Raw genomic sequence first — 20,442 nt, forward strand, 5'->3', positions numbered from 1 at the left:
ACTTTAATGAGCCAGCATGTAATAGCTGTCCTTTTTAAATCTTATGATTCTGCCAACATATGTATCAGTCCAGCAATGTCCTGTTCTGCTTTCTTTCTTTCTTTCTTTCTTTCTTTCTTTCTTTCTTTCTTTCTTTCTTTCTTTCTTTCTTTGGTTTTTTGGTTTTTTGGTTTTTTCTTTCTTTCATACAGCAGATAGTTTGTTCTGGAGTTATGTAATGCTGCTTTGTTAAGTAGAAGCTTCTTGTGACCTTTCAGAGTTTTTAAAAATAGCATTAAATTTAAACATTTGGATCCGGTCAGTGTTCCTAGTCCCGCAGATTTGAAGTCTATGAAAGCACTCCAGTGGAAACTTAGGAGGATGTTCGACATGATCCAGGGGTTGCCTCATTCTTGCTGATGCTGGAACAGCTTTGCAGACGCAGTGGAAAAACACATGTGTGGAGCTCTCGTTGACATTAAATAGAGGAGAGCAACATCCTTTTGCACAGAATACCATGCACACATCAGAACCCTGAATAAGGTTAATTGTAATCTTATCCATGCTTCACTGACTTCCAAGGGGCTGTAAGGAATGTGTCCAGAGGAGGGCAGTCTGGATGGTGAGATGTTTATGCACTGGCTTTCTTAAAACAAGGATACTGGTACTGAGCACAAATTCCTCTGCCTCCCTTGGTGCCCCTGGAACACAACCATTGTCCCCTATTTTGCCCTCCTTGCTTCCTTAATGCCCTCTGAATCATACAGGGTTCCTGCATTGCAGTGGGTTAGACTAGATGACCCTTGAGTTCCCTTCCAACTCTGCAATTCTATTATTTCCCCTGTCCTAGATTGTGCCCAGAGGAGGGTGGCCAGGTTGCTGTGGGATTTTGGAAACCAAGGACTCAGCTACATTAGCAAAGAAAAAAGTGTTTTGTATGCATTATAATGCCATGGCACCAGATGGCGCTGTGGAGCACATATTTCGCCAACATGATTTCCCACTTTGAGTTTACAATGCATTTTCTTGAAACTTTTTTTTAATGCCTCTAGATCCAGCCCAAGTTTTATGAGGAACAGTTGTTTATGAGTACAGGTAGGTAGCCGTGTTGGTCTGGATCGAAGTAAAATAAAAAAAATTCCTTCAGTAGCACCTTAAAGACCAACTAAGTTTTTATTTTGGTATGAGCTTTCGTGTGCATGCACACTTCTTCAGATAAGTTGTTTATGAGGAACAATATGTTTAGCCTGGAGAAGAGAATATTAATGTGGTCTCCAATAGTGGTCTGCAAATGTCCTAATTTGGGCAGAAGATGGAGCAGACCTGTTCTCTGTTGCACCAGAGGACAGGTGTAAAACCTATTGATAGAAGAGTGCAGGGAAGCAGATTTGGGATAAAACTTTATAATGGCAAGAGCCATTTGATAGTGTCCAGAGTGGCAGACTCTCCTTTTAAACATGCTTTAGCCTGCATGGAGTGTAGCCTCTCCATGCTTTAGCCTGCATGGAGTGTAGCCTGCTTTACACTGCAGGAGTTTTCAAACAGTGGTCTAGGCTTCATTCAGGTGTGTGAAGAACATTGGGAGCTACAGCTGTGAAACAAAAGCACAGCAACTGCTCCATTGTTCTTAGAACCTCATAGTCCACACAGATGGTAAGCAGGGCAGATCTATAGTGGTGGGGAGGCACTTGAAAGGAGTGGAGAGGATTAGCAGCAAAGTTAATGGCAGGCTAGAAATTTAAAAAGTTTGATGCTGTATCTTACATAGTACTCAGGTTGACTGATACTACACTGAACATCTAATAACTTTAACACAACAGGCACATCCATTGCATTAAATATTCATATTTATTCATGCTAATTCTGTGGTAATCAAATTGTAATACAGTAAAATGCAATCTATAAGAAATAAAAGAAGCAATAAAAATACAATTTAAAAAGATACAGCATCATTCACAGGGCATTACAATTGCTGCAACAGGCAAAAAACAAATAAACAAACATGGTGGTTTGCTAAGACCCTCAAAAAAATTCTCAAAAATTCTCTTCTGTACCATGGGAATAAATAAAAACATTTTTTTTAAAAAAAATTCAGATGGTCCATGGTGGGGTGGTTTGGGAACCATTCCATTAAATAATGCAACAAAATTTAATTCCATTAAAACTGGAAATTGCACAAAAACGTATACACTTCCTACAAAGGGGACACAGAACTTTAGATATGCTAAAGCTATCCAATTATTAGATCCCATAGATTCCAACTATGTGGCTCTATGTTTCTCTGGAGTGAGGAATCAGAACTTGTGTCCACCTGCCCAGTTCAGGCATTCCTATATGCTCTTCTGTCCATGCAAACTTTACCCCCATGACTGCATTGATTGTATCTACATATGTTGGGCTCTGTGTAGGAATAGATCCTATAAATGAAGCAGGCACCAAAGGCAGGACCTGTGCACTTCAGAAATGGAGCAGGTGTGCCACATCCTGTTAATTCACTATAACTAGGGTTGGTGCCAGGGAGATATACAGCTATTTTTTCTGTTCCTAGAAGATAATGTTGCTTTTAAACACACACATTCACATACTAAATATATTTCCAGAATTTCTTAGGATCCACATTTCATCTGACTTATGTTCATGTACAAAATCTGCATTCCACTTTGTTGTTGTTGTTGTTGTTGTTTAGTCGTTTAGTCGTGTCCGACTCTTCGTGACCCCATGGACCATAGCACGCCAGGCACTCCTGTCTTCCACTGCCTCCCACAGTTTGGTCAAACTCATGTTCGTAGCTTTGAGAACACTGTCCAACCATCTCGTCCTCTGTCGTCCCCTTCTCCTAGTGCCCTCAATCTTTCCCAACATCAGGGTCTTTTCCAGGGATTCTTCTCTTCTCATGAGGTGGCCAAAGTATTGGAGCCTCAGCTTCAGGATCTGTTCTTCCAGTGAGCACTCAGGGCTGATTTCCTTAAGAATGGATAGATTTGATCTTCTTGCAGTCCATGGGACTCTCAAGAGTCTCCTCCAGCACCATAAATTGCCCAATTACACTTAACACACATACATACGCATATATACATGAAATAAGTATAGGTTGGGGTTTAGCTAGCATAATTTACGAGGAGGCAGGCTGGAGCTAGTTCACACAGGGTTTGCAGCAACATCTGTGGGAACAGATATTGGCTATTGCTTGCTCTGTTTTATGTCTGCTCCAGGCAGCAGCTTTATTACCTAGCAGGAACAAACCCTGTGCTATGTCAGTGAAATAGAGAATTACTTAAATTTGGGGAAGAGCTGTAGTTCAGTGGCAGAGCATCTGCTTTGCCTGCCGAAGGTCCCAAGTTCAATTCCAGGTTGGGCTGGGAGAGACTCCCTGCTCGAAAACCTGGAGAGCAGCTTGTCAGTGAATGGAGACAATACTGAGCTAGATTGACCAATGGTCTGATTCAATGCACATAAGGCGGCTGTGTAAGCTTGTTTTGAAATCTGAAATATTGCTCTAAAACATCATCATCGTGCAAAGCAATCTTTGCATAGGCACTCTCTTCTGTCTAGTAACTTCTTAGCCAAGATACACATTAAGGTATTTTCTTTTTTCTCTTTTCTTGATGATGATGATGATGATGCTCTGCATACAGAGGAGCAGACGTTTCTGTTAGTATTTCATTCTTCACTGCTGGATCATATGATCCTGTGTTTACTTTTCTGTACTGTTGGGAGTATATTGTTGTTGTTGTTGTTGTTGTCAGAGGTTGTTGTTGCGACTACTCTAGAGTAACGACGCTCCACATTCTTGTCTTTAGACAGTTTTATTTAGTGCAGTCTATTTACAGTGAAATGAGTGTGTAGAACATGTCTGCTCAGTCCGAGGCAGAATCCGGGAATGGACTACCCCTCGTCTTCTTCCAGCAGAAGAGTCTCGGGACGGCAAACCTTCTTCCCCGCCTTCTCCTGCGTAATTCCGGAACTGGAGGGGGAAAGGGTCTACGCTCCATGTTTTCCTTCTCCCCCCTCTCTTTCTTCCTCCCTCATGTGTAGCAGGGGCTCTTCTGTGTTGCCGGAGCCCTGCATCCCTCTTCCTCCTTCCTCACTGGACTCCTCCCCCTCCCCGCTGGCATTGCTGCTATTGGAGGAGCTGCTCTTGATGATGGGAGGGGGACCTCTGTATTCTCTTCCCCTTACAATTATTATTATTTATTTTTATTATTTATACCCCTCCCATCTGGCCAGGTCTCCCCCGCCTTCCAACACACATCAAAATACATTAAAATATCACAGATTAAAAACTTCCCTAAACAGGGCTGCCTTTAGGTGTTTTCTAAATGTCAGGTAGTTGTTTATCTCCCTGACCTCTGATGGGAGGGTGTTCCACAGGGCGGGTGCCACTACCGAGAAGGCCCTCTGCCTGGTTCCCTGCAGCTTCGCTTCTCGCAGTGAGGGAACCACCAGAAGGCTGGACCTCAGTATGGGAACGGAAGTAAGTCTGTGAGAACTTCTGCTCTTTGTTCTCTCACTCTCTTCTGAGAGACTGTGTGAGAAGGCGCAGCTTACAGCTCGTCATGATGTTTTTGTTTATTTTGATGTAAATAAAGACTCCGATGCTACATTTCCGACACAACCGCGTGTTTCGCTGGACTCTGCCATATGATTACCTGGCGCCAGCATGTGCCATATTATTTATTTATTAAATTTGTATAACACCCCCCCCCCCGATCTCAAAGCAGTTCGCAACATTAAAGTACAAGATCAAAACACAAAACACGTAGTAGTAATAATAAAAAAAACAATAACGCCTGTCTCTCCCCCCCCCCACTCCCACAACACGTAAAAGGTATCAGCCCAAGGCCTGGTTGAAGCAGAAGGTCTTGCTTGGTGTATAATGGAAGGTGCCTGCCAAACCTCCCTGGAGAGAGCATTCCAGAAATGGGGAGCCGCTGCAGAAAAGGCCTCTTCTTGTGTTGCCACAAAGAAGAGAGGCTTCAGATTATGGCCACAGGGTTCGAGTAGGTTCGTACTCAGGTTAACACCAATGCCCCCAGCAGGGTGGCAGTCAGGATTGGGGAAGTGTCTGAGCCCACACAGCACCTCAAAGTCCACCAGCGCCACTCTCTGAAATACACCAGTTCCATCCCTAATGTCAGTGTAATTCAGATAGTTGTGACAGCAAGTACAAGCATGTAGATAAAAAATTCCACTCGGGGACAGCACTGCTGAGATGCCCCCTAATTTGACAGGACTTGGGAGTGTCCTCTCTGCCATGCTGCTAATTCCGGTCCTGTAATTACGCCGCCACCAGGTAAATCACTTGGTGTCTTGGGGAACTAGCCTGCCAGGGGCCCCACTGGGGTCCGGATCACACACACACACACACACACACACACACACACACACACACACACACACAACACCCCAAACTTGAAGCCAGGCCTGAACAACACATTTTAAGCCAAACCACTCAGAGTAGGGGTTGCTTCCTTGCAAACTGGTCAACAGATGCATATATTTAAATCTCCTAACAAAGGAAAAGATTAAGCAGCCACAGGTCATTGTTGTGGTTGCCCAGTGATTTGGCTTTTTTTAAAAAAAAAGATTAGACTAATTCATGGAGAAGAAGGCTACCAATGGCTACTACCATGTTTCTCATATTATAAGACACGTCTTATATTTATTTTTTCCTCAAAAAACCACACCATGGCTTATTTTCAAGAGATGTCTTATTTTTTAATTACGTATGGTAAAGCAAACTACATTTATTCAGTTATAATTAAGTTGTCTTCTTCTGGAACATCGTCATAACTCTCCAAACCCAAACTCTACAGGTGGGGTGGAGCAATTGCATGCAATTTAATCTTGCACCAACCATGCATAAATATTGTACTTTTGCACCAAGCAAAAGCACACTGAGGGGGAGCAATTGCATGCAATTAAAGCTTGCATTAAACATGCACAAAGTGAAAGTTTTCTGAGATCAAAAGCAGCAGAACAGAGCCCAAACAAGCATGATAAAAGCATGCTTTTCACAAACTTTTCCTGCATCACAGAATAGCATTGCATGCATACCGTGCAAGCTCAATGTTTTCAGCCCAACAAGAGTTCAGTGCACTTACCAGAACGGGCTTGGGAGAGCTGCACCTCTTGCTGGGTCCCGCTGGTCCTGCCAGGTCCCAGGGTTTTGGGCTTCGTGCACCGTGGCTCCTGCCGGCTCCCGGGGCTTAGCGCTGCTTCAGTTGCGTGTCCAGCCAGGTCCCAGGCTTCCCGCGCTGTGCGCTAAGGCTCCAGCCAGGTGCCGGGGCTTCGCGCGCCTTGAGCTTCGCGCGCCGTGGCTCCTGCCGGCTCCTGGGGCTTAGCGCTGCTTCGGTTGTGGGTCCAGCCGGGTGTGCTGCAGCTCTTGCCGGCTCCCACTCGGACGGAGCTGCACGTGGCGGCAGCATCCGGTTCTGAGGAGACATCTTCCTTTTCCTCCCACCATAAGCCGGTACGGCTTATTTTCAAGGTATGCCTTATATTTCACCAACCCTTGGAAATCCTGCCATGCCTTATTTTGTAGGGATGCCTTAAAATATGAGAAACACGGTATTAGCCACAACGTCTAGGCTCTATTTCCACTTTCAGAGGTATTATGCCTCTGAATACCAGTTGCCAGGAGTCACAGGTGGGCAGTGGGCAGCATACGGTTGCACTCATGTCTGGTTTGCAGGCTTCCCTTTGGCACCTGGTTGCCACTGTGAGAATAGGATGCTGGACTAGATGGGCCATAAGCCTGATTCATCAGGGCCATTCTTATGGTCTTATGATATGGGTTTTTAGGGGAAAGGGGGATTATTTTCAGCTCCTTGCCAAGCTTTCCGTGTCTTAGTATGATGAGCATCACCTCTCCCAAGGCAATGTGCGAAATACCACAAAACAGTCCAAAACAGTTACATAACAGTTAACAAAAACAACAAATGGGTTCCAGCATTACATGGTGAGATCTCCACCCAAAGGTCCCAATATACCCTTCAATACCTTCAAAGTTAAATTGCAAAACATGCAGTGTATTTTATCAGTATCTGCTGTTGTGATTTTTTCCCATAAATATATATAGAGAGAGAGAGAGAAAGAGAGAGAGAGAGAGAGAGAGAGTGCATAGGCATTGGCATTCATACCCAGTTTATAAGCCAGCTGGTCTGATTATAGCAAGCATTATTCATCGGGTTGGACCAGTGGCTTGGCCACAAATATGAGTGTTTCTGAAGAATGATTACATGTGGTCTGAAGACTGGGACAAAGGGGATTGCTTTCCATGGTGCTCCTCCTGCAAGACACTTGCATGCATGTCTGTTCGTTCCAAGCTTTGTCTAAATCAAGCTGTGAAATGGGCCAGTTTGGAAGAAAGAAGTTGCACACGTGATATTTTTGATCCCTAAGGTCCATCAGCTGCTGCTGCATTTTCCTATATGAAAACACAAAATTAAAATGCATTTGTGGAAGCTTATAATAAATTAATGACTGCAAGGCACAAGTGTGTTGTCTCCCATAAATTTGAAGAAAGAGTAATAATAATAATAATAATAATAATAATAATAATAATAATAATAATGCTTTTTAAATATGCCAACCCTATGGCTGAAGGATTTATTATGTAATCCCACCAGCTAATCCCTGCTCATCTATTGTTGTTGTTGTTTAGTCGTTTAGTCGTGTCCGACTCTTCGTGACCCCATGGACCAGAGCACGCCAGGCACTCCTGTCTTGCACTGCCTCCCGCAGTTTGGTCAAACTCATGTTCGTAGCTTCGAGAACACTGTCCAACCATCTCGTCCTCTGTCGTCCACTTCTCCTAGTGCCCTCAATCTTTCCCAACATCAGGGTCTTTTCCAAAGATTCCTCTCTTCTCATGAGGTGGCCAAAGTATTGGAGCCTCAGCTTCACGATCTGTCCTTCCAGGGAGCACTCAGGGCTGATTTCCTGAAGAATGGATAGGTTTGATCTTCTTGCAGTCCATGGGACTCTCAAGAGTCTCCTCCAGCACCATAATTCAAAAGCATCAATTCTTCGGCGATCAGCCTTCTTTATGGTCCAGCTCTCACTTCCATACATCACTACTGGGAAAACCATAGCTTTAACTATACGGACCTTTGTCGGCAAGGTGATGTCTCTGCTTTTTAAGATGCTGTCTAGGTTTGTCATTGCTTTTCTCCCAAGAAGCAGGCGTCTTTTAATTTCGTGACTGCTGTCACCATCTGCAGTGATCAAGGAGCCCAAGAAAGTAAAATCTCTCACTGCCTCCATTTCTTCCCCTTCTATTTGCCAGGAGGTGATGGGACCAGTGGCCATGATCTTGGTTTTTTTGATGTTGAGCTTCAGACCATATTTTGCGCTCTCCTCTTTCACCCTCATTAAAAGGTTCTTTAATTCCTCCTCGCTTTCTGCCATCAAGGTTGTGTCATCTGCATATCTGAGGTTGTTGATATTTCTTCCGGCAATCTTAATTCCGGCTTGGGTTTCATCTAGTCCAGCCTTTTGCATGATGAATTCTGCATATAAGTTAAATAAGCAGGGAGACAATATACAACCTTGTCGTACTCCTTTCCCAATTTTGAACCAATCAGTTGTTCCATATCCAGTTCATCTATAAATCCATATCCAGCTCATCTATAAAGCCAAGCAATTCTGTTTGCATTTAAAGACAAGCCTTCTGCACTTTCTGAAACAATATGCAAACTGAAATACAGCCATTCTTCAAAATCCACACTTTGAATCTGAATTTTGTGATGCAGTTCTGCAGCCAGGGAATGTGTGCACAGAATGAGATGAAGTGTCCATAAAAAAAGGCATATGTTGGTGAAATAACATACAAAAATATGATATTTTAGAGGGAACTGCTTTGGAAAGATGTGTATAGGAGGCAAAATTCCATACAAAAATGTGCATGTTAGGAGAAATCCACACTAATTCACTGATGAATTTTCATGAGAACATTAAAAAAAATGCAGGCTGATGTGAATATGTTTAGAACTGCGGGGGGTGAGAAACAAAGAGAAACCAAAATTGATGGCTTTACCCAACCCTAATTTTATTCATATAAAGGAAGGGTGATTCAGGAATACCACAAACAAACTGGGCCACTGTCCCTTACCCCTCAGACTCTGATCTACCTACCAGTGGTTCCTTGGACCCTGATCTGCTTGCTCTGTCAAAATGGAGAATTGGACAGAACAGCACTTCCTGTACTCACACATAGCTTTATCTGAAATGGGTACTTCTGCATCTCACTCTATGGGGATAGAGGTATGCTGACTCTATGAATCAGAGACATACACATATCTGTGTGGAAACCTGTCTAAGGCTGTAGTTATGTACACTTACCTGGGTGTAAGTCCCATTGAGCAGAATGGGACACACTTCTGAACAAACACACCTAGGCATGCAACTGTCAGTTCCCACTTCACAGTAGTGATGCACTTGAATACCAGAAGCTAGGTGTTGCTCACGTATCATAAATGATCAGAGGCAGCTTTGGTATGCCAGTGACAACCTGCTCTGCCTCTCCTCCCCATCTGATCTTCATTTTGCAAAGTCTTGGTATAGATGGAGATGGATGGGGAGCCACCCACACAGGCACCATTTGAAAGCTTTACACATGATTCTTGTATCCATGTGGGAAGGCCATTGTCTGAAGCCGTCACAAACATAGCTAATAATAATAATAATAATATAATAAGCCTGATGTCATGACCCTCATACTTCCCCAGATTCTAGTCGGCTGGCACTTTTGAAAAACCTGCCCCTTTCCTTTGTGTGCAAAGAAAGCGCTAAGTCCTGTTCAAAATCTGGTATTTATTTTGGGGTAGAGAGAAGGAGGGAGAGCACTCTCGTGAATCTGGCTCTGAGCTCCTTTCAAAACTCTGGCCCTCACTGTTATTATTGGCACATTTGCAGTGAAGTCATTAATTACTCGTAACGGGATTGACTGATCACGACCAACTCACATCCCCTTTGCATGAAAGAAGAATCCTGAGATTCTTCTTGGAATAGAAATATGACACAGGAGCATCTATTAAGATACAAGGAAAAAATAGTTCTTAATTAAAGCCACTTCCCCAGGGGCAACAGCAGCAGCAAAAAACCACAGGCAGGAAACATTTGACATCTCAAATATAACATGTCTGTATTAAGAGTCATACAATTACAATAGCTTCACTTCAGCTAAATGGGATAAGTTGGGCTGTGGTTCTATACACTCTTACCTGGAAAGAAGACCCACTTCAGTAACCCACTATTACTGAAGTCAGTGGGGCTTGTTTCTGAGTAGTCATGTATATGAGTGCACTGTTGGTCACAAATAATTTCAGTCAATAGGATTTAGTTACGAAGCTGCTAACATGAGTCTGACCAAACTGCGGAAGGCAGTGGAAGACAGGAGTGCCTGGTGTGCTCTGGTCCATGGGGTCACAAAGAGTCGGACACGACTAAACGACTAAACAACAACAACAACTTTAGCTAGACTAGAGTCCATTTACCAAATCCTCACATACTGTACTTCCAATCAATGCAGAAAGGCAATTCCAAAGTTCAAATAGAGCAATTTGAAGTTCATAGCTCTTTAAATGTTTATAACCAATTGTGGTCCAGCAAAATGCTTCAACTAATAATAAACAGGCTGCTCCTTCAAAACACATGCTACTCATTGAAATCTCTTTAAGAATAAAACCAGCTAAATTCAAGGTTCTTGGAATGGTTTTGGGATATCTGATAGCTAATTGTGATGTTTCTACCATAAGTCAAATGGAAACACATGATTCTAGGAACTGTAGACCTACCAAAACATTGGTCCTGATTTTCATTACCTTCATATATACAGGGTGAGTCTTTTAAAAGAGGCCCCGTGGAACATGTGTACTCTGTATCCACAGGGCCTCTTTTAAAGGACTCACCCTGTATGAGGTTATACCCTGTGCCGTTATATCCGCCAAAAGAGATAAATAGCCACAAGCTACCACTGAATAGAGTGGCCACCTAGATAGACACAAAACCAATGCTTCACCAAGATATGTTGGTCTAGGTGGCTGACAATCCAGATGTTCCCACCCTAGAAATTTACAGTGGTAAAATGAACTGATAAGTCCTTCACTGCACAAAACATTCTAAGTGAGCCTAGGAGAAATTCCAGCTGCTGGAAGAATATCTTGATTGGAACCCTAAAGGGGGCAGAGGATCAAATTCCCTCATCATGCCACACAGTTCTGATTCTGATCGCCACCCACCACCCCATGGATAATATTTAGGCAAGAAAAACCAGTTGTGCCCAGAATAGAGACCCACTCAGAAGAGAGGCTGCATGGCTCTTAACACTTACACAATCCAAATGCGAAACTTTTCAGCAGTAAGACTGCAGTGCACCTAATTTAATTTAGAGAAAATGTGTGATTCAGCTATCAGACATTTGTGTGCCTACCTTTCCCCTTGCAGTCACGTGTATAAATGCAATGAGGAGCAGCTCTGTAATCTGATAGTAAGAAACAAACCATAGTTTTGGGTGGGTGTTCATAAGGACTCTAGGCTTGCTCTGTGTTTTGGAAAGTGCTGAGAAATTCAGCCAATCATCCCATCAAATGATTTGAGAAGGGTTTCTAGGTGTCATGGGCATCACATAATAATGCCACTCCACCCTATATTTCAGAAAATGTAGATATGATTATTCAATTCCTTACCTTCTCTTCATCATTACGGGAAGCATTGAAGTTAATGGAGATGCCTGGAGCTCATATTTGCTCCTTACCCTGTTCTTTTGCTAGATCTACAAACAGAAAATACACTGACTAGACCTCCAGTTTGCTAGATGAAACTGCCAACTTTCCACTAGGTGTGCCACCCTTGTGGAAACGAGCTGCAGAATTTGCCAAGTAGGCCACAATGCCTATGTTTCAAAAAAGTAAATATGAAATCTTGATTTAAACCTCCTTGTTCATCTGTAGCTCATCTACTATTGAAATTATGATGCAAAATCACTCTGTTGGCGTAACCAGGTACCATGGTCCTCACATTTCACCACAAATTCTATTTTATTCATTCATTAATTCCATCAGTCAACCAACCAACCAATCAATTTGTATACCACCCTCCATCCGTAGATCTCAGGACGGTTTACAACATAACTTATTATACAAATAATCTCATGGTAGTAATGTCTGTTCTACTCATCAGCTCCACCTTGTCCACAAACTCTCAAAAAATTGTTTACAATTTTATTTTAAAAAAATGATGTTAGAAGCTCTACAGACCTGCTAACCCCACCACCAATTCTGATTTACTCCCCATCTAGATAATGCTTGTGTCTCTTGGTACCATCACGTAGCAAATTTTCACTAAATGTTAAGTTGGCAAGAGCACACAATGGCCCTGCCACAGGGTGCTTTCAGCCTGCTAACATTTTTCAGTGGGATTCAATAGGCGGACACGGAAAGAAAGAAGATTCCACAAGAAAGAAGATTCCACCTAAACATTAGGAAGAACTTTCTGACAGTAAGAGCTGTTCGACAGTGGAATTTGCTGCCAAGGAGTGTGGTGGAATCTCCTTCTTTGGAGGTCTTTAAGTGGAGGCTTGACAGCCATCTGTCAGGAATGCTTTGATGGTGTTTCCTGCTTGGCAGGGGGTTGGACAGGATGGCCCTTGTGGTCTCTTCCAACTCTAGGATTCTATGATTCTACCTACTGTACCAGTAAATTGTATTGGATTGGGAACTTTATCTGGGCAACAATCAGGGAGATGGTTGTCCTTCCATATCTGATCTCAGGATCCTCCTGATCCTCCAAAATACTACCTAACATTTAAAGGCTAAAAATGGGCACATTAAGTGCTCTTGCAAAATTAGCATCATGTGTAGTTTGTTCTGAAATCTTACTGAAATCAGTGCAACCAGTTGGTGGTTATTCGCTTGAGTCTAATTCCTTGTGACTTAGAAGTAGATGGGTTGGGGCCAGAATGTACTTTTTCTAGACATGAAGTGCAAAAACAAGCTCACTGAACATCTAGAAGATCCTGCCAAAAATGGCTTTTTGGAACTAGCCATTACAGTTTATGTGCACAGGTATGCACTTCCCAACCCCTGGATTCATATCCAAAAAATATCACGTGTGACTATGCACCTAATTTCTGCCCCTAGATTTTCTTTCACTGTGTTTGAATGGCATCTGTACAATTTGCTTTATATACTTTTTTTTGCCAGGCTAGGCTTATAATAATAATGCTGCCAGTAATACTTTAAACATCTTGAAATGTGAAGCTTAGAAAGCATGAGTGTTGTTTCATGTAACGGATATTTTAGCTGAGTGGGGAAATGGCAGAGCCGTAAGTTCTCACTAGAATGCCCCAAACATTCATATTTTCTAAGGACATTGGAGAGAACATACAGAGAAATAAAAGATGCCACCCTGTGAAATCAGTAAAGGACCTTGATGGTTGCATTGCAGTCTCGTTTATTTAGCCTAGTTCTGTGAAGTCTCTGTGGCGCTGTGATATGTAGCCTACAAAGGAGACTGCTTTGGGACGGATAACTTTGGCATGCCCAGGAAACTTACATAACTCCATAGCCTTTACATTCAGAAATGTCACGTGCTGAATGAATGCTTGTTTTTCTTTCGCACTGTAGTGAATTTCTGTTTGCTCAGATGACAGAATATGAATGCAGCACTGAGGAGGACATTTGTTTCCATTTACATAGCTCATGATTCAGTAATAAGAAGCAGATGGGGGAAAACCAAATCCAAAACGGCTTTGTTACAGAAATGATCGTGGAAGCCACATCTCCTCATTTGATTAGAAAGAAAGCAATACAGAGAACCCGACTACTTCCTCCTCATAAGCATCAGTTCAAAGAGCATTCAGAGAAAAATTCCAATGGACCCCCTTTTGCATTGGGGTTCAAGGTAATTGGATAGCTAAGCAAAACGAACAAAGAGTAAAATAACCATTCCACTTAGTGGAGTGTGTCGAAGTGATTACTGTGTTATATATTTAGGCACAGTTAATGAACCATGTGCTACCCTTTTAGTTATACTTCTTGTGCACCTGTGAACCACCACCTCTGACCACAGAGAAGAAGTTCTGCAGCATCTCAGGTAAGGTAAAAGGTAAAGGACCCAGTCCAGTCAAAGGTGACTATGGGGTTGCGGTGCTCATCTTGCTTTCAGGCGAGGGAGCCGGTGTTTGTCCACAGACAGCTTTCTGGGTCATGTGGCCAGCATGACTAAACCGCTTCTGGCGCAACGGAACACCGTGACTGAAACCAGAGTGAGCAGAAACGCCATTTACCTTCCCGCCATAGCAGTACCTATTTATCTACTTGCACTGGCATGCTTTCAAACTGCTAGGCTGGCAGGCGCTGGGACAGAGCAACAGGAGCTCACTCTATCACATGGATTCAAACCACCAACCTTCGTATCGGCAAGCCCAAGAGGGTCAGTGGTTTAAACCACAGCACCACCCGTGTCCTATAGTCCCCTCCACCGCCCTCCCAGGGAGCCTAGGATTGTTCCCTTCAAATATTACATAATTCATCATTCATTATAGTGAAATTAATCACTTTTCCTTAAAGCCATAGCCAATGTGGCTATGAATGAAGATATGTGCTCTCCATAAGTTCAATGTGCTCTCCATAAGTTTTGTACTACTACTAATAATATTCTTTATACCCCCTTCCCATCTGGCTGGGTTGCCCCAGCCACTCTGGGCAAATCTGGACTACAACTCCCATCATCCCTAAGCATTAGTTATGATGGCTAGGGCTCATGGGAGTTGTCCACAACCTCTGGAGAATTCCACATTGGCTACACATGTTTTAAACCTTCAAGCCTTAAGGGAAGATGTATTGTCAGTTCCTTCAAAAGTAGAAACTTGTGACCCTTTTTATGTAAATGATTAGACAGTGTTTAATTGTATTGTTTTACATTTATATTCATTTTTTTTAATATTGAACGAGATGTGGATGTACTATGCACTATGATTTTATAAACACACTACTCTAAAAGTGTTTATATAGGTGCAAAATAAAATGCATTTATTTCAGTTACGAGAGACTATTATTTATGGTATTGTGCTGCCTCTTGGTGGCAGCCAGTGACTATTTCTCAAATTTAGAGTAGAGACAAAGCATGTCACCAAGTTTCATGTTTTGTTTTCATGACTATCAAACAGCACTTTGGTTAATTATTTTTTAACACTCATAAATGATATTTATACTGCTTCAGTGAAATCCAGCATTCCTTTCTCTATGTGGCTGCTGTAGCTTTTTGGAGCCATGTATCATTTTTTGCTGTTGTGAAGAAGCAGGAGCCATGAAAATAATGTAAATATTCAGGGAGATGAGTATTTGCATTCTTTTAATACCCCAATAATGAGGAGTCTTGTGGCACCTTTAATGACTGGAGCTACATTCACACATTAAAGCTCTACTCTAAACAATCATGTCTTCTCCCAAAGAATTCTGGGATCTGCAGTTTGTTAAGGGTACTGAGAGTTGTCTTTTTCCTAACAGAGTTGCAATTCACAGACTTTCCTGGGAAGAGGGACTGGCTGTTAAACCACTTTGACATTGTATCTCTGTGAAGGAAACAGGGGTCCCCTAACAACTCTCAGCACCTTTACCAAACCGCAACTCCCAGAATTCTTTGGAGGGTGCCATGGCAGTTTAAAGTGGCATCATACCCTGTTTCTCATATTTTAAGACATACCCATAAAATAAGCCATAGCAGGATTTTTAAGCATTCAAGGAATAGAAGCCATACCCCGAAAATAAGACATAGTGATAGGCGCAGCAGCAATGCCGGCCGCGGCAGGAGGAGGAGGGAGAAAATAAGACATCCCTTGAAAATAAGCCATAGTGTGTTTTTTTGAGGAAAAAATAAATATAAGACATGTCTTATAATATGAGAAACACGGTAGTATCGTGTGAATGCAGCCTAATTCATTTGTTACAGACCCTCCAAGTGTCCTTATTTTCCAGGGACAGTTCCGGATTTACGGAAGCCAATCCTAGTTTCTGATTTGATTGTGTAATGTCCTGCTTTTCCTTAAGACTTCCCTTTTGTTATTGAAGAAATGTTGGAGGCTGTGGTAGGACGTCCTTATTTTAATCAGAGAAATGTCGGAGGGTATGGAGTTATGTGGCCGCCGAGCCAAGGAGATAAGTAACTATACAACCTTTAGAAGACATCTGAAGGCAGCCCTGTACAGGGAAGTCTTTTAATGTTTAATGTTTTGTTGTGTATGTTGGAAGCTGCCCAGAGTTGCTAGGGCAACCCAGTCAGATGGGCGGGGTATTATTATTATTATTATTATTATTATTATTACCTCTATTTTCATCAGAGAAATGTTGGATGGGGTATGTTATTATGTTGTTATGGCTTAACAGTGTGGTGTAGTGGTTAAGAGCGGTAGACTCGTAATCTGGGGAAGCGGATTCACGTCTCTGCTCCTCCACATGCAGCTGCTGGGTGACCTTGGGCTAGTCACACTTCTCTGAAGTCTCTCAGCCCCACCCACCTCACAGAGTGTTTGTTGTGGGGGAAGAAGGGAAAGGAGAATGTTAGCCGCTTTGAGATTCCTTCGGGTAGTGATAAAGCAGGATATCAAATCCAAACTCTTCTTCTTCTTCTTCTTCTTCTTCTTCTTCTTCTTCTTCTTCTTCTTCTTCTTCTTCTTCTTCTTCTTCTTCTGTTTTGTGGGCCACTGCAGCAGATGCTGAAATGTTGCACCTTTACCGGACGTTTTGGCCTGTGGTCACAAAAGGCTTACACCATGGGAAATGTGTTAAGTCTTTAAGGTGCCACAAGACTTCTTGTTTTGCTGCAAAAGACTAACACAGACACCACTCTTGGAATTTCCTCTGATTTTTGTTGGAGGATGGAAGCTTCTGTTCCCCCAGCTGCAGCCCATTCCTCCTATGTTGTAGCTACACACACACTTTTCTAGAGACTTCCCCTGAATCTGGAATGGCTTTTTAGGAAGCACTCCTAGTGGTGGAGTGGGGCAGAGCAGTGCCTAAAATCAGTGACCAACCTTCCTTGCTATGGTGAGCAAATGAGATGGTGATGAGGCTTTCAAGTGTTAACTTGGGTTTGCAACAGATTAGCATGGAGAAAGTCAAGGAATGTGGACATAATTAAGCAGAGGTTGGAAACTTTCCTTTGATGCCATTCCAACTTCATAGTAGCAGTTTCAATGATAACACTGCTTTTCTGTCTGCATTTCTGATTAAAAGCTACAGGTTGCATTTCAGCTGACTGGAGATCCTTTGTTACAGCTCTGTGTGTTTTACAAGCTCTAATCTATGCAGCTAGAAGCAAACACCATGGATTTGGGTGGTTCCCAGAACAACTGTGCACAGGGTGCTCAGCCAAATTTCAACATGCTAACTACCATACTTTCCCACCCTTTTCCAGCTCACTGCTGCTGATCCCAATAAACTGTGTACAGTAGTATGCCGATTGTACCATGTATTGCTGCTGTTTGCATCTATCTATCTATCTATCTATCTATCTATCTATCATCTATCTATCTATCTATCCTCTGGTTCAACACACCGGTGTGCATGTTTTGAACACCCCTTGGGAGTGTGGCAATAGGAGTAGTCTCCTTCACTTTAAAATTTAACAGCAGCGAAGAAGAAGAAGAAGAAGAAGAAGAAGAAGAAGAAGAAGAAGAAGAAGAAGAAGAAGAGGAGGAGGAGGAGGAGGAGGGGGAGTAGTTTGGATTTGATATCCTGCTTTATCACGACCCCAAGGAGTCTCAAAGCGGCTCACATTCTCCTTTCCTTTCCTCCCCCACAACAAACACCCTGTGAGGTGAATGAGGCTGAGAGACTTCAGAGAAGTGTGACTAGCCCAAGGTCACCCAGCAGCTGCATGTGGAGGAGCGGGGACGCGAACCCGGTTCCCCAGATTATGAGTCTACCACTCTTAACCACTACACCACACTATTGGTTGTAGTGTACCAAATCTTCTCTAATGATTGGGATTAAAAAACCCCACCACCACATGCATAATAGTTTTACACAACACACTTTCCCCAGCAACCGTCAGAGTTTTGGTAAATTTTGAAGCGGGAAGAGAAACCCTATTGTGTATGTGTTGTTGTTTTATCAATGCAATTAGAGAATATTTTGTACAGGACCATGAAAATGCCTTGAGTGGGTGAGGTCAGCCCCTGTGGTGATTAGCCCCATCTGCTTCTTCAGCTCACCCCCTTATGCTGCACCTCTGCTTCCATGACTTGTCGGTGACAGTTGTGAGAAGATCAGGCAACAACAACAAAAGGCGGGGATGCTGGTTCCCACAATGTTGTGCCAAATATTGGATCTGGAAAGAAGCTACTTTGAGATGAATCTGCACATTCCAAAACTATTCAGAGCATGCCTTTAAGAAAGGATGCCAGACAGACATTCTCTGGTGGCAATGGTGAGCATTTCCCCTTTGTCTCATGGCATCGTGCAAAGGTGCTACTATTGCCCCTTGAGATTTCAGAAGAAGGATGAAGCCTGCATGCTGTACTCACTCCAAAGCAACTTGGCAGACCAGCCCCCATTGGCTCATAAATAGAATCTGGCACTTTCCTCATTCAAGCCCCAAGATGCTTCTGTCACACACTGATTATATCTGGCACAGCTCCATTTCTTCTGAGATTGAGTGTACAGCCTATTTCTATTCTATGTCAGTTTCACATGTATTCATTGATAGAGTAGTCCTTCCTGTTTCCTTCTCTCTCTCTCTCTCTCTCTCTCTCTCAATTATGGATGAAAAGTCCAATTCAAATAGCATTTAAATTAGAGGTGTGCACTAACCACAAAATCAATGGCTCACCTCAGTCTGAGGTGCTTCATAGGCCTGCCTGATTTTGCTCCACACCTTGTTTAAGAGGCAACAACACTCTGCCAAGAGGGAGCATTTAGTGCTGTTTGGTGGAAGGCAGCCTGGGAAATATAAAACCTTTCATCTGGTGGCAGTGAAAGGTTCATGGGAAGGGAGCAAGAACAGATGTGGGCACTCGCTTTGAACAGATCTCCCTTCCTATCACAGCACATGACCTGGCCCAGGATTGAGCTGGGGTGCCAGGACATATTCAAATAAGCTCCCTGTGCAAATTAGAGCCCTAGGCCACATGCACACCATATCTTTAAAGCACCATAGTGGCACCCCTTTAAACAGCCATGGCTTCCCCCAAAGAATCCTGGGAGAAGTAGTTTGATAAGGTTGAGTTGGTAGGAGACCCCTATTCTCCTATTCAGTCCTTCTTCCCAGGGAACTCTGGGGATTGTAACTCTGGAAACAGGGGTCTCCTGACAATTCTCTGCAACCTACAGCTCCCAGAATTCTTTGGGGCAAGTTGTGGCTATTTAAAGTGGTGTCATAGTGCTTTCAACGTATGGTGCAAATGTGGCTCTTCTAGGGTTCTTAATCAAGCACACTCAAGTAGAGCAGACTCTCTGCTGCAAGTATTCAACCCCTCACACCTGGTGAGAGGGGCTAAAAGGCTTGTCTTAAGAGACAAGGGAAACAGCTTGGTAGCCTGGCCACCAGATCTATGTAAAGTGGCAAGAGGATTGCAGACAAGGGTGGCCCAAAGCCTTTCAGACTGCATTAGTTTCTTGCATCTTCTGTAATCTCTCATCTGCTGAGGGAGAAGAAAATGTTCAGTATGTTACCGCAACATCAGCCCAGCCAGAGGAGCTGCTGGCAAAGCTTTAACCCTGAGGTCCTGTTTTGACACATTTCACATAGCAGCTTTTGAAAATGTGGAAGTAAAACTTAGTTGGAGTGATGAAACTTTTCCAACTGTTCTTCCTGTGACAGTCACCCAAAACTTTATTCTTTCTCCCTCCCTCCCACTCTCTGCAACCAACACACCTCCAGTCTTTCTAGTACAAGCGCAAAAGTGTAGAAATTTTGCATATCTTAAATATTTCAGTCTAAAGCCAATCAGTCTCTCTGAGCAGTCTTGGTATGTGGCAGCTGAGCACAGACCATCAGTTTGTTGTTGTTTAGTCGCGTCTGACTCTTCCTGACCCCCCCATGGACCAGAGTTAGGGGCACCTAAAATCTGGTCTGCTGTAGTATGGAGTCAGTGGAGCAAATGCATATCTTTTCTTAGTCTTTCCCTACTGAGACGAAGTCTTTAGCTTATCAGTCACTCGGAGGCTCAAAGGTCTTGCTTATCACTGATTTACGTTGTTACGTAGTTATAATGAGAACGCTGCATTTCCTGCTGCTGAATGGAAGACAGCAACATTTCAGCTGACATTCGGGGTTGGTGGTGTTACACAGAGTGTAACAAGGACTGAGAGATTGGGGGGGGGGGCTCCTTAAATCTCACTGTAAACAAGTGGTGCAGTGACAATAAAGTATTTCTATATATTCTATATTTCCTCACTTTAATTTTTTCCTCTCAAACACCAGAGCTGTGGAATCTGTAGAACCAATAAGTGCAAACTT

The sequence above is a fragment of the Zootoca vivipara genome, chromosome 5 (assembly GCF_965207765.1).
Source record: "Zootoca vivipara chromosome 5, rZooViv2.hap1.1, whole genome shotgun sequence".
Taxonomy (NCBI): domain Eukaryota; kingdom Metazoa; phylum Chordata; class Lepidosauria; order Squamata; family Lacertidae; genus Zootoca; species Zootoca vivipara.